Source organism: Rhinolophus sinicus, chromosome 16 (genome assembly GCF_057876585.1).
Source record: "Rhinolophus sinicus isolate RSI-liver-muscle chromosome 16, RSI-T2T, whole genome shotgun sequence".
Classification (NCBI taxonomy): domain Eukaryota; kingdom Metazoa; phylum Chordata; class Mammalia; order Chiroptera; family Rhinolophidae; genus Rhinolophus; species Rhinolophus sinicus.
This window is the reverse complement of record NC_142516.1, coordinates 166,448,658-166,464,638: the sequence shown is the minus strand read 5'-3', so window position 1 is coordinate 166,464,638 and position 15,981 is coordinate 166,448,658. Positions and strand designations below refer to the sequence as shown.

The window sequence follows — 15,981 nt, the reverse complement described above, 5'->3', positions numbered from 1 at the left end:
TGAATTTTCAAACATGTCTCTATAAAAGTGAAGAATCAGAAATATTATCTGTAGCAATTTTTTGAATCTGCAGAGTTTTTATCTTGTTACAAATATTTAAATTATTTTGGTGTGGTATTCGACTTATACATATTCCACCATTGAGATTGCAAATCAAGTCAATTCAACCTCAGTTGAGTCAATTACTCTGTATTACATGTTTGTACTTTACCATTATATTGAGAGCTCTTCTGCGAAGAACTGATTAGTGGCTGAATCTCTATAGTCTCACAGGACACACTTCTTTGCAACCACAGGTAAAGACTCAAAACCTAAATGTAAATCAGTTAATGACCATCTTATACAAGCAAAGCTTCTCACCTGGACTGAACTCAGTAATTTACTTTCCAATAAGTGGAGTTGTTAACTACACCATAAAGCACAAATTCTAGTTGCCTATAAAACCTTTTCTCAGGTCATAACTAACCACACGTTTCAACGACCTGGGCTGCAGAGAGACTGACTGTGAGACTGACCTAACAACATTCAGCTCTGTGTTTGCTTATTACTACGTAGAAGACACATATAAAAGTCAACATTACACAGCTCCTGTCAACACAATTAGAGCCCACACCACAAGGGAAACACTGACAAAGCAAGGACAGCAAAATATCCATAGTGGGAAAATGAGTTCTCAGAGGGCCATGGAAACCTTCTACTGAAGCATTTATTTAAGGGATCAATCAGAAGCAGCACAAGAGAAACAAAATATCTAGTACTTGCTCTTAAACATATTTTGAGAAAACAGTACTCTCCCATAGGACAGTATTAACTGACATATATCCATATTTATATTTATATTTTTTAATGAATTTGATTCCCTGTAGGTATTCCATGTTTTAACATCTTTTTCTCTATTACACTGTAAGCTCTTGAGTGAAACAATGAGTTGTGATGATTTTGTATCTTACTAGAGCTCTTTCATATGCCCAGCGGGAAGGTGCTCTGTGCTCAGAAGAAATTGGGTGACTAATGTCAGCAAACAGGCACATAAATAGTAGTGAATAAACTACCTAGAACCCTATAAAAGCTCTCTAGGAGTGAGACAGGTTTAGCAACTTCCTGTAGATAATTCAAGAGATCTGCTAGCCCCCAAAATGGAGAGCCACGGCTTTCCATGCTGCTCAGCTCACCCCAACTAGGAAGTGAATGTGTGTATCAGAAATGTCTCCAGATGCTATAGAGCACCTCAAGCTATACACTCTAGCAACGTACTCTAATTTTTTAAACTCTGGCTGTGAAAAACGCCATTGCTCAGAATCGGCCTACATCCCACAAAGCCTGATGAGGATGTAATGCCAATTCAAGGGGAGGTTTTTATTCTGTGGCATAATATTTACCATAAAACAAAACAAAACAAAAATACTCTACCACACTAGAGCGTCTATCCCCAGCTTTACAATATTTTTTTTGCTATCCTGCCTCCCAGAGTTTCCACACCAGTAAACGGGGCGGGGGAAACTAGATAGATAGTTGGTCAATAAGGTCTCATCTAGATCCAAATTTCTTTGGGTTTATTTTTGCAACAATGTCAATACAGGAGCAAGATAATGTACATTAAAAGGAGATGGAAAATCATCTCTAATTAAGCCAAAAATATTCTAAGTCATTGAAATTATTCATTTCTATTAATATACAATAATCAATTCAACAAATGATGAAATGAATGAGACTGTTTTTCAAATGCTTCATATTTTAAAAAAGCACAGCGCCACCTTTAGCTAGTATTTTGTCATTACACTTCAGTAATCTTACTAAAATAATTTAGATTCAAGCATCAAAATTAAGACATTAAAACAAGTCCTCAATCTAGAGAAAAATTTGCTACTAGATCCCTGCCTATCATGCTGTTGATTCTCATTTATTATCATAATTAATTATCACACTCCAAGAAATTCAGGGGGTACATCAAAATTATATTTTGCCTGACTTCAGAAGACAACAAATTGTACAACTACGACACAATAATGTTTAAAGATCTAAGCAAACACAGGGTAAAAATCTAGATCATTAAAAGCACAAGGAAAGGTACCTTTGGTCGGGAATCCAGTTGAAAGTTTTTCTCCAAGAGCACTGAGTACACCAAATTGATTAATCCTCAGTATTAGTCTTCTGTCGCACTTAAGAAGTTCTCTTTCTTTTTAAATAAGTCAGCAGTGATATCATTGTATTTGTTAAACTCTATGTTATCACTGTGCAGCCAGTTATAAAACTGTTCAGGAATAACCGTTATTGCTTCAAAAGAAAAGTATTTCCTGACTCTGCAATCAGGAAACACACTGATTGTTTAGTACTAAAGAGCAGAGGCTTTACTTTTCTTAAAAAAAAAAAAAAAAAAAGTTTTAAATTTGACAGCCATTGTTTTCCTTATGCTGTTTAAATAATCGTAAGTGTGCGGTACTCATTAATAATGAAGGTAAGAGAAGATTCATCTACAGTACAATGTCTTTTTTCCTCATAGAGTTCATTGATAAACAGAAAAACCTCAGCAAACATTTAAAATTGGATACAAATATGAATGTGAGAATAAGTTTCTTAAAACAAAAAGAAACTGGGTAATTTGTTTTATAACTGATATGAGCTTCACTGCTTGATTCCTTATTAATCTTCATAATAATTATAGTAAGCACAGCAAAATTTAAGTAAATATAAAAAGGAAGGAAAAAGTGTGAAAAAATTTTGAGGAAAACACTAGGAAACATTTCCAGTAAACTGCAAAAAAAACTACCTAATGAGAAGAACTAAGAATTTAAACTAGTCTCAATCAAATAAAGATAGTATGGAAAAGAAATATTTGCTTTGGAAATAATGCCTTCTTTGAGGAGGAGAGTAGATTTCCTTTCTAATTATGTTTTACTTAAGAAACTATCAAGATCAACTCAGCGTTTTGAGAGAAAAATGCTAATTTGGTCATTTAATATTATAATTTCTATTTGGCTTTTTAAATCTCATTTTCAGTCAATGGAAAGTGAGCAGAAGATATACATACATCATGAAATAGCTCACTTACATTAAGGAAACACTAACCATTACCTAAGAGCCCATGAGGTTTTTCCAGCCCATTACTTCAAAATTAGTCTGTTTTGTCGTTTTTAAGGTGAGGCTGTCTGACAATCTTAATAAGAAATAAAACTGATTTGTAAACCATTTCCACTTTTATCTGAAAGTACTTAGCGATTCTTTGTATTTAGCTAAAAACATAAATTATTATTTTAAGTCATATTTTGCATAATTATTATGAAGATTTAAAAGAGGTCTAATTTTCACTAGATGTAGATTAAAAATCGACTAGGATAATATAGTGATTTTAAAATTACAGAATTTTAAAACTAAAGGTGCCCTTGGAATTATTTGGTCATCACTATCTTGTTTTACAGATGTGGAAACAAACTGTTCCCATCAAAAGTAAAGAAATAAATAAAGAAGAAAATAAGGAGATTACAAGAAACAAGACTAGCAGGGGCCAAAGAAAGCAGGATGTCTCTGCAGCTTACACCACAGTCATACAAGTTACTTGGCGTTTGAATCTTGGGATTGAGCCAAAACGGTTTCCTCTCAGAGCAGGCTTTAGTTCTTAGATATTCTCAGTCACTTTGCTCTAAACTCCTTTCTGGCTCAACTCCTCTCTAACGGGTGCTTTCTTGGTGTCTTCTGAGTTAGATTAAGCATCCGAGAGAGAACTTCCTTAAATTTTCCAGCTAAGTTCTCCCCTCCCTTTGGCTTATCATATCATTGAATTCCCTCTCTGGTAGATACGACTTGTGCCTTTATGAGCATTCCAAATTTGCAAAAGTGATCATATAGAAAATATACGAGGGTAACTCAGAAGAAATCCAGGAAATCTTGCAAATGGATTAAGAGAATGGAATGTCCTCAGTAGTATTGTAACTGAGTTTAGTGCTCGAGGAAAAGATGAGAATAACAAGACAGAAGATGGGGTGGTGATAAGAAGTCAGATGGTGGCAGACAGGCAAGGACAGTCCTTTTCAAATTCCCTTTCAAAAGCAAAATCATTATTTTAAAAGTGGATTTGTCCACAGCATGGCATATTAGAAAAGTACATAACATGCAGTTAGAGGTCTTGAGTTTAAAGCCCAATTTTTAATACCTATTATTGTCTGTGGAACAGACACCATATCCTTCTGGGCCTCTGATTTTTCTTCTGCAAAATGGGAACTACCATGTTTATTTCAGAGATAAGACGGGAAATTTCAATTAAATGTGCAAATGTGCCTGACACAGTGCTGGGACACTGGAAGTATTAAGTAATGTGTAGTTATATGAAAAATGTTAAGTCCTTACATTTTGTAAGGATTTGCATTGTGTAAGGAGATGAAGAAGTGAAAACATGCTGCTAAGTAAGAAAATATTGCTTTCATGAAATTTAAATTGTAGCAGGGGGTATATAATAAATAAATAAAATACAAAGGATTTTAGATAGTGAAAAATGCCAAGGAAAAAAAATAATACAGGGAAAGGGAACAGAAAATTTGGAGAGAGTGGCAGAATAGTTCCAATTTTAGAGAAAGGACTCACTATAAAATACTTAAGTAAAATTCTGAGGTCAACAAGGAAGTGAGCCATACACAGACCTGGGGGAGGAACATTCCCCAGGCAGATAGAACATCAAGTACCAAGGCCTTGAAGCAAAAATGTGCCTGGCTTGTTCAGGGAACTTCAAGGAGCCAGTGTAGCTGGATGTGAGTGAGTGAGCAGTTTATGGAAGAGGCATTGTGGGGAACAGGGGGCATCAAGATCACGCAGCGCCTCGAAAGGATTTTGGCTTTCACTCTTAGTGAGACAGAAAGGCTGCTGAGTTATGTGTTTACAGGATCCCTTTGGCTGCTGTGTGGAGAATAGACGTAAGAGTGATGGGGCAGGAGCCTACTATACCCATCCAGGGTGAACCAGCGGTGGTTCACACAGGAGCAACAGCAAGGGAAGTGGAAAGAAGCTCCAGGCTTCTGGATACAATTTTAAAGGCACAGTCAAGATGATTTGTTGAGGGATCTATTGTAGCATACAAGAGAAGGAGAAGCAGAATGGATGAACTTTACGGGTTTTGGCTAGAGGAACTAGAAAAATGGAGCTTCAGTGAAACAGGTTGAGGGAGGTGGGTGGCTTAAAGAGAGCAGGAACTTAGTTTTGGACATGTTAACTTTGAGAAGCTTAGAGACATCCAAGGAGAGTGTCAGTAGGCAGTTGAATATATGTGTCTAAAGCTCAGGAGACAGAACAGAACTGAGAAAGAAAAAAATGGAAGGTATTAACATATAGATGTTATATAAAGCTGTGAGATAAGATATGTTCATCAAGAGAGTGAGTATAGTTGACAGAGAGAGCAGAAATGCAAGGGGGAGAGAGAGAGAGAGAGAGAGAGAGAGAGAGAGAGAGAGAGAGAGAGAGAGCAATATCTCCAGGAACCAACCCCTGAGGCACACAGTACTTATAGTTTGGGAAGTGGAGAGATATAAGCAAAGGAAAATACAGCAAGAGCCAGGAGTAAAACCAAGTGACAATGGGTATCCTGAAGACAAGTAAGAAAGATTTCCAAGAAGAAGGGAGTAATCAATATGAGATCATATGCGTCTTCGACAAGAAAAGTTTTGGTAGGGGCTTATAGCATAAGTCTTATGGAGTAGGTTCCAATGAAAACTTCAGGAACAAAACCCAAAACAATAGGCACAGACAATCTATTAGGGCAGTAGTCGGAGGTACAAGTGAGTCAAAAGAGAGTGCTCTCATAGATGGAAAAAATGCCAGCTTCCAAAAGAGAATATCTAGTAGTAAATGGGGACATTGGTGATCTAGAGAAAGAAGGTAGAATTGCTGATAATGTCCTTAAGTAGACAAGAGGAGACAGAATCTAGGGAACAATGAAAGTTTAAACTGACCCACAGGCATGCACAGTTCATTTCAAAGGGAAAGGCAGAATATAAAAGCACAGATGCAGCAACACATGGTGGTGGGAGTTTGGAGAATTTCTCCTCTGACTATTTAAATTTCCTCAATAAAATAGAAAGCATGATCATCAGCTGATAGAGAAGAAAATCAAACAGAGTAGTGAACATTAAACATTTCACTGACTATAAGTAAAATTGTGAAATGAAGTGATCTTTCAAACCCTCGGACTACCCTTTCTATACTCCAATGATGTCAAAATGTGACCCCTTACAATACTTTCATAGGGAAATGTGCATTTCATGTTCATGAGACCCACAATTTCAAATGCAGCATATCTCTTTACTAAACTACAAAGTATTTTCAATGTGAGATCAACCCACTACCTGTTTCTTCTAGATGCTTTCTAGTCATCAAATTGGTCCTGTTATTTGTTTCATGCTCACATTTTTTAAAGGGTACAATTCACAATCAATAACTCTCTAACCATGCTAACTAAGGAAAAGAAAGAGGAGACACATTACTAATACTAGAAATGAAAAAAGGGACATCGCTACAGATCCCATGGAAATTAAAAGCACAATAAAAGAATATTACGAACACTTTATGCCCAGAAATTTGATATCCTAAATACAATAGATCAATTCCTTGAATGACACAATCTGCCAAAACTCACACAAGAAGAAACAGATGATCTGTGTAGTCCTACATCTATTAAAGAAATTGAATCAATGATTACAATGATTACAATGATTACTATGGGTTCAATGGTCAATTCTATAAAACTTTTAAGGAAGAAATTATACAAATTTTCTACAATCTCTTTCAGAGGAAAGAAGCTGAGAAAATACTTCCTAACTCATTTTATGAAGCCAGTATTAACCTAATACCAAAACCAGACAAAGACATTACAAGAAAAGAAAAACTATAGACCAATACCTCTCATGAACTTTGGTGTAAAAATCCTAAACAAAATATTAGCAAATCGAACACAAAAAAGCATTAGAAAAATTATACACCAAGACTAGGTGGGATTTATCCCAGGTATGCAAGGCTGGATCAGCATTTGAAAATCAATTAATGTAATCCATCATATCAACAGACTAAAAAAGAAAAGTTACATGATCATAACAATAGATGCAGAAAAAGCATTTGACAAAATCCAATCTCCATTCATTACAAAACCTCAGAAAACTAGAACCACAGAGAAACTTCCTCAACTTGATCAAAACTAGCTACAAAAAACCTAGTTAATGTCATACGTAATGGTAAGAAATTCAAAGTTTTCCAGTTAAAATCAGATACAAAGCAAGGATGTCCCCCTCTCACCACTCCTTTTCAACATCACATTGGAAGTCCTTGATAATGCAATAGAGCAAGAAAGTAAAACAAAGGCATAAAAATGGGGAAGGAAGGAATAAAACTGTCTTTGTTCTCAGGTGACATAATCGCCTGTGTAAATAATCTGGATGAATTAACAACAAAAACAACCTAGAACTAATAAGCAATTATAGCAAGTTTGCAGAATTAACATACAAAAGTCAATTGCTTTCCTATATGCCAGCAATGAACAAGTGTAATTTGACATTAAAAACACAACATCATTTACATTAACACCCCCCAAAATGAAATACTTAGGTATAAATCTAACAAAATCTGTACAAGATCTATATGAGGAAAACTACAAAACTCTGATGCATATAATCAAAGAAAAACTAAATAAATGGAGAGATAGTCCATGTTCACAGTTAAGAAGATTCAATATTGTCCAGATGACAGTTCTTCCCAACTTGATCTATAGATTCAATGCAATTGCAATCAACATCCCCAGCATGTTATTTTATGGATATTGACAAAGTGATTTTAAAGTTTATATAGAGAGGCAAAAGACCCAGAATAGTCAACACAACATTAAAGGAGAAGAACAAAGCTGGAGGACTGATGCTACCTGACTTCAAGACTTACTACAAAGCTACAGTAATCAAAACCGTGTGATATTGGTGAAGCATAAGCAAATAGATCAATGGAACAGGATAGACAGTCCAAAAGTAGACCAACCTAAATAAAGTCAACTGATCTCTGACAAAGTAGTAAAGACAATACAGTGGAGTAAAGATAGTCTCTTCTACAAATGGTGCTGGAACAACTGGACATCCACATTAAAAAAAAAAATGAAACTAGATACAGACCTTACATCCTTTATATAAACTAACTCAAAAGGGATTATACACCTATATGGAAATTTCAGAACTATAGAACTCCTAGAAGATAACAGGAGAAAACCTAAATGACCTTCAGGATGGTGATACCTTTTTAGATACAGCACTACCAAAGACACGATCCATGCAATAACTGATGAGCTAGACTTCGTTAAAATTTAAAATTTCTGCTCTGCAAAAGACAATTTCAAGAGAATTATAAGATAATATTTGAGAGAAAATATTTGCCAAAGACATTTCCGCTAAAGGTCTGTTATCCAAAGTACATGAAAAACTCTTAAAACTCAACAAAAAGAAAACAAACAACCCAATTTTAAAAAGAAGCCACATACCTCATCAGATACCTCAGCAAAGAAGATATACAGATGACTAATAAGCATATGAAAAGCTGCTCCACATCATATGTCATCAGGGAAATGCAAGTTAAAACAACAATGTGATACCACTGCATACCTATTAGAATGGCCAAAATCTAGAACACTGCCAACATCAAATGCTGGTGAAGATGTGGAGCAAGAGAAACTTTCACACACTTCTGGTGTGAAAGCTAAAAGGCACAGCCACTTTGAAAGATAGGTAGTTTGACAGAAAGACGGTTACAAATCTAAACATACTTTTCCCATATGATACAGCAGCTCATGCTCCTTGGTATTTATTCAAAGGAATTAAAGATTTATATTCACACAAAAACCTGCACACCGATGTTTACAGCAGCTTTATTCAAACTGCCAAAAATTGGAAGCAACCAAGATGTCTTTCAGTACATAAATGGATAAACTGTGGAACATTATTTAGCACCAATAAGAAATGAACTATCAAGCCATGAAAATATATCTTAAATGCATGTCAATAAGTAAAAAAAAAAAAACAACAAAAAAAACAACATCAATCTGAAAAGGCTCTATACTATATGATTCCCACCATATGACACTCTGGAAAAGGCAAAACTGGAGACAATGAAAAGGAGTGGGGGAAGCAAGAGGGATGACTAGGCAGAACACAGAAAAATTTGGAACAGTGAAAATACTCTGTATAATATTGTAATGATGGATGGATGTCATCATACATTTGTCCAAACCCAAAGCTGTACAACACCACCAGTGAACGCTGAGGTAAACTATTTACTTTGAGTGATCATACTGCCAATGCGGGTTTCACCCTTGGTAACACGTGCACAATTCTTGGTAGTCATTCTGACGACTATGGGGGAAGCTATGTATGTGCAAGGGCAGGGCTATATGGTAAATCTCTGTGCCTTCCTCTCACTGCGTCGTCAACCCTGAAGTGCTCTTAACAGAAAAAAAAAAAAGAAAAAGTATTGTAGTTCAATACCATTTGCATTTACTCCAAGAAACACTAGAGGGAGCTTTCCCACATGAACTAGTTTACCTGAGCCAAAAAAAAAAAGAAAAGGCTTTTTGTAATACTAAAAAATGCTGCTGTTTATAAAATATTACTACTACTGTTCCCATTTTAGACTTATATAATTAACCACTGGCAAGTAAATTAACTGGAATTTTCAGTTATTAGACAAGTTTGGCAATAAAATTAAATTAATAAAATTAAGTTCGACTGAAAAATATTAAAGTATATCAAAGTCAGCACTTGATGATATTTAATCGGTTAGATATTTTCAAACAGGATATAATAAACATAATAAGAAAGTGTCTTGCTCTTTTAATGTGATACATGAAAGTATAAAGTCCTCTAAACAAAATGCTAAAACCGGACACTTAATGAATAGTTGTTACTTATGAAATGTCATAACTTATGAGGAGAGACCTTTTTGAGCAAGGCTTAGTTGTGAAATGGAATAGGCCTTGGGAAAGGAGGCAAGGGAGCAAAGGCTAAGCCCAGGGGGACCTGGACGCGACAAGTTCTGCTGAGATCAGTAGATAAAGCTGTACTAGTATCAGGAAGCAAAAGACACCATGGGTTTCTCAGAAACCTATTTTTGTCTTGGCCTTATGTATAACTTCAGATATTTACACACCACAGAGTTTTCACTTTGCACATGAAAATAATACAACATTCTTGAACTTTTGTTCAGAGACGTCCACATTATCATTAGCCACTGCATGTGCGTGCGTCTCTCTTCTTCCAAGAAGGAAAGTACTAACTGTCTGCTACCCAAGGATAAAAAGGAAAACATGCATTCACATCCCTCCAAAATTAGTCTGGAAGGAAAGGCAACACTAAGTAACCAGATGCCTAATCTCTGACGTGGGCTTGCCCTTTCCAGGGTGAAGGAAAAGCACTGTCTCCACATGGTGACTACCCACGCTGGAGCTCTAAACTGCACTATATGGAACCCTCACAACAGCATTAAACTGCTGCAAACTACAGAAGTCATAATGGAGTGTGTCTGACAGTCACTCCGAGGGAAATAAAAAACTAACACGTACAATGAAAACTTGCGCCAAGACTGTCCTTTGTGGCCCTCCTTCCTTCCTCCTGTTTGCAATTCTGAGGAACCCTACCTAGGAAAGTAATTTGTTTCTGGCCAGAAAGGACTTTTTTTCAGAGCTTACAGTGGCTCCGATATTCCTCTTTGCTCATTAAGCATCAAAGAAGCTCCTCCTCCCCTTCTCTTGTGTGGTCTGGCTAAATGACACCAGGGGAAAGCATATAACGATTTATGTGACTCAACCTATTTTCCTGTCATCCTTAATTTCAAAACGGAAGGAAAAACTTTAGCCTTTCAGAGTCCTGGAGAAATATATGTGTATATATACACATATATTTCTTCTATGCACCCTGCAGACATCTGGAAACAAGATTAATAAATATAGTACGTCTAAAGCAATAACCCCCTACCTTTGAAGTCTCTGAGGTGTCACCATGTTTCTTGAAAGCCATGTAGAAGAGTGAAATGCCATGACTAGCCTTTGCCCAGCACAAACCAGGCCCTACCCACCCCTGGATTTACCCTGTGGACAGAGAGCTACTCTTTGCTTCAACAGAAGTCAATCACATGACACCTTTACCTTTCAATTAATTGATCTTTCATGATTTATTAAGATTTCAAGTAAACTTTGGTAACTCAGTATATCAAAGCCCCCCAGAAGTATTTTTACTTATCAACTTTACTTCTCAAACATTTAACTGCCAAATGTTAATTACTTGAAGGAAACTCTCACTTTACAATTTTAAATGGAATGCGTAGCACAAAATATTCTTCATGATGTAATAGCCTTAATTTGCTAACACCCAAAATGCTTCCTCATATCTATACTAAAAGACTGAATGGTTGCAGCAATGCCTCAATGCTGATATTACAATCAACATGACCAAAGATGAAAGAAATTAAGGAAATCTGGTTATTAGCTACTAATAATTAGCTTGTAGGTGTGATAATGTGGCCAGAATTCATTTTCATTAAAATTTCCAAACAAGGCATCTACCTGAGCGGTGTCTTGTAAAAATTCACAAGTTCAAACCCAGAAAGCCAATTCAAGGCAAACTAGCAGCCCTTGTTTCTTTCATACATAGACAGATATCAAGGAAGAATATGATTCTTATCTTAAATCATTTCTGAATGACTTAGCAACTGAAATAGGCCTGTTTTATCTAAATAGCACCTACTTAATTTAGTACAAGTGGTTCTAGTGTATGCTGCCAATCTTTGCACTCCCCCCTTCACCCAATCTCCTCACCCTCCACAAAGCAGATCGCAATGAAGGGCATGTAATCCAAGTTCAACCAGTGGCAGAGAGAGGGGTGGGCACGAGACCCAAATCAGGTCAATCTGAGTCGCTCCCTAATGTTTTCCAAACAGAAGATGAAACACAGCTGCTTCCTATCTGAAGTCTGAAGCTATTGAAGGAGTAAGTCTGGGACGACAGGTGACCATCTCCCGTCACTGAAGAAAGCCAGTCTGGAGTAACATAAAATGAAACATACAGGAAAAGAGAATTAAAACCAAGATATGGAGAGAAAGAATCTTGGTTGGGTCACGTCTCTGGTTGTAGACACCTTTGGAAGAAGTGTGGCTCATGAGCTGTAGGTCTCCTCCAGTTCTGGGGGCCACTCAGGATCCTTTCATATGGGTGGTGGTGTTCACCCATGCATCTAGAAGCCCTGACTAGTATGCAAGTCTATGAGAATCACTGGGATTGGGTCCATCGCCTTTGACTGAATCCCAAAACAGCAATTGGTTACACAAAACAGAAGCTTACTGCCCTCTCATGCAAAAGTCCAGTTAGGGATGAAGGGCTGTCTTGGTGCTCCATTGTGTCATTAAATATCAAAGACTCAGGTTCCTTCGATCTTGTTCTGCCTTGGGAGCCTCTACCCCATTGTCCAAAATACTAGCAACTGTTTTCCAGGCAGCAAGACATGAACAAGGAATGAATAAAGAAAGCAAGTGGTATTCCCCCTCCATAACACACACACACACACACACACACACACACACACACAATGGACACTCTCTTTCTTAAGGAAGCTGACACACAAAAATATTCTATTTACACCCCACTGGCTAGAACTAGAGGAATTCCCAGCAGCAAGAGAAGCTAAGAAAGGTAGTCCTGACTCTGAATGGCCATGTACCTGGCTTAAAATTAAATTACTACGGAAGAGAGAACAGATCAGGAACAACTTGCATTCCTAAGGGTCAATCATTGTCAACAATTCATCAGAAAAGTGTCTCTCAGAGCTCTTCAACAAAGTAAAGCTGGGGTTAGATATAAGTCAGTACATTTAAATCAAGTAACGGTTCTAAAAAGAAAGGATTCATGTCAAAGCTGCAGAAATATGTACTTAATAAAGACAAGACGAGAGCAGATGTTTCAAAACTCTCCCAAATTGAAGAAGCAGAAAACCTTACGACCAATCCTCTAAGATAGTCATGGGACTATAGCTTCTCACCCAAAGATATAATAATAAAGCACCTCTGATAGTAATACTGGTGAGCTACATCGACAGTCATCACTGAAGTTTACAAATATTTTTAATCATGTTAGTCTGGTGGTCTTTAAGTCAACTTTTACATTTCTACAGAGATAGCCATGGGGCAACAACCCACAAATAACCACCTAATACTTATTTCAACCTGTAGTATGCCCCTGCACATAGTACTCTGGTGTAGTCACAAAGCAATGAGACTAGTTAATAAATAAAATTAAAATTAAATCCTTAATTATGTTTTATCTTGGGAACTATAGATTCAATTCATTCCAATGGGCCAAGCACAAGGAACATTACTTTTTAAACCCACATTTATTTTATTACAAGGATTGATGGAGCAGCTGAGAGTTAACTGTGCTGTCTGTCAACTTTTCATTTCAATCACCCGGTATGTATTATATACATTTCTGTCTCCATAAATAGTATTACTAGGTATAATATAAGTGTTTCTGTCCGATGTAAAGTGTGAACATCATTATCTTCAATGTAACACTGTAGGGCCCCCTGTTCCTAGCCAGCTGCTAAATAAATATCAAAACCTATCTGTACCATAGAGTAAAGAACCTTCAACTTCAAACAGAGTGAGGCAGTTAAATGTCAAATGTGCCCCTATATTATTTCTAGGAAATACAACATTTTATGACAGCCGAAGCCCTACAAGAATAACTGTTCTGGCCATCTATTTTCTTTTGTAGACTTTGTTCTCCAAGACTACAGAAGGAGAGATGTGACATACAAATTACTTTTTGATTGTTTACTAACACCAGAAGAAAATGTCTCAGCAATTTTCTTTAATGCACTTTTCAAAGTGGTCCTGAAAGCCAATGGGAACAAAAAGGCCCAGTTGCATCAATTACTTGATACAAATATCTATGTACCACCCCATGGACCCTACAACTATTCTTCCAAACAAGAATGAGCAAAAACAAAGACATTCAGTTACTCTCCGGCTATTCAAGTCTGATTTCACTGATAAAGATGAGTCAAACTTGCAAGAATTTGAATTACAAAAATATTTTAATGATATGCTAGTATATTAAAAACAGCATATGTATCAATTAAACCTGGCCTAATAGAATTCACTTGTGAACTTGCTGCAATTAATACATAAATATAACATGTGATTATATATTAATGACCTGCAAAACATACTTCTAATTGATAGAAACCATTCCATGTCTTAAGTTTCTCTTTTGAAATATAAAAATATTATGATCAGGGGTTTCCTATCTTAAAAGGTTCAAAGCAATAAAATGTAATTCTTGTAATATGTTAAAAAGCAATACATTAGTACTATAATTATGTCTAGCATTTTGTTAGTGAAAAGTCTATCAACGTGATTTTTACTCTGTATCCTTTATTCCACATTAGCCTCTCTTTTCCATATATTCCAACTTGTATAATAAACATTCATCAATATATTTTCAATTTTATTTTACTAAAACTTGGTTGAAATTATTAAAAATTCTTCAAATGCATAATAAACATGTGTGAATGATTAGAAACTGTTTTAAAGTGATCAGCATATGTAAAATATTACAAAAACCACCTACTCATTCTTGTGTTGCTTCCTCTCCATCCCTAGATTTTTATAAAACTCTATAGTTCAAAAAAGGAAACAATTAAATGAACAAACAAACAAACAAAAAAATCATTGAACTAATTACCTAACAATGGGAGAAAACAATAAATAGTGGGAAAGATTCATGAAGGAGATCAGTGACACAGCTAGAAATTTGGGGATTACAATGAAATTTTTTATTAACCAGAAGTAAACTAGATATCCGACTCTCCTTCAGTGCAGGCAATAACATAATGATGAAGGAAAACATGCTCACAATAAAAATAACTGCTTACGAATCTGTGCTAAGATTTTTACATTATTAATTCCGACAACTCTCCAAGATAGGCTCTATTAATCTCACTTGCAAAAAAAAAGAAAAAAAGAAAACAAAGAAAAGGAATATCTTATGAATTTTTCTATAAATTTAAACCTGTTCTAAAAAAATAAAAGTATACTAAAAATAATAAATTGTAAAATTGGTGATCAGACATGTCCTAAGTGTCTAATTGTTTCAGCTTTAGAAGATACAGATAAAATGAATGTACAATTTAAGAGACTAATAAGCTTTTTAGCACACTTTAGAATTTCCACAGTACTTTTCAAAGCTTTATATCTAAACCTCTGAAAAACTTTCAGGATTTCCTATGTGGCAGCTTTACTAATATTGATGCTGACTAGTTAAACGTATTACTTAACAACTCTTAGCTTCTTCTTTAAAGAGTAGACAAATTAATTTAGGTTTTTAGAGCCCTTTTTTTTTTTAAAGTTTATAAATACCTCCATTGTATAACACCAAAACTGAATTAACATCAGAAGAGTCCACAAATACCCCTATAATTTACTCTGTAAGTAAACAAGAAAATGAAAACTCAGAGAAGCTAAACAACTTGTTCAAAGTCAGAAAGCTAAATTCTTACTTGATGTACACAAATGTAAATTTTATATACACAGAGGTCTTTTCAGTATACCTCTGTTTAAAGAAGGTAAATCTCCAATGTTTGATGAAATCAATATCTTCGACGCCAAATATCACTAGGTATCCGTATATATTCATTTGTGTAACTATCCATTTAAAGTCTGGCAACCTCAGTAAATTTTAAGAAGGATGACAGCAGGAGGATGTAGTCTGGTCCCCCACTGTACACCCCGTATCTGCCACAGAGCCTAACATGAGCTCTGTACTCAGCAAATACTTGATGATTGAATACATGCTTTTGGAAATCAACAGCCTCTTATTTAATATGGAATCTTATAGACCAAAATGTCGATCTGACTGATATCTATTACAAACATAAAATCTACCAAGATGTTGAGCAAAGAGTAAACACAGAAGACTTTTGATGGTTA

At 35.7% G+C, this 15,981-nt stretch overlaps 1 protein-coding gene across 5 annotated transcripts in view; it reads right to left on the bottom strand.

Moving 5' to 3' along the window:
- TBC1D4 (TBC1 domain family member 4) overlaps positions 1–15,981 on the bottom strand; it is a 176,175-nt gene that overhangs the window by 73,314 nt on the left and 86,880 nt on the right. The window contains exon 1 of one of the 5 annotated variants that reach the window (XM_074329397.2): positions 2,072–2,252. The exons of 3 other annotated variants lie outside the window; for them this stretch is intronic. The gene's annotated coding sequence lies outside the window, so the exon portion shown is untranslated. Of the gene's footprint in view, positions 1–2,071; positions 2,253–15,981 lie in introns of those variants that run through there. One more of the 5 variants, XM_074329396.2, reaches the window with a different exon arrangement.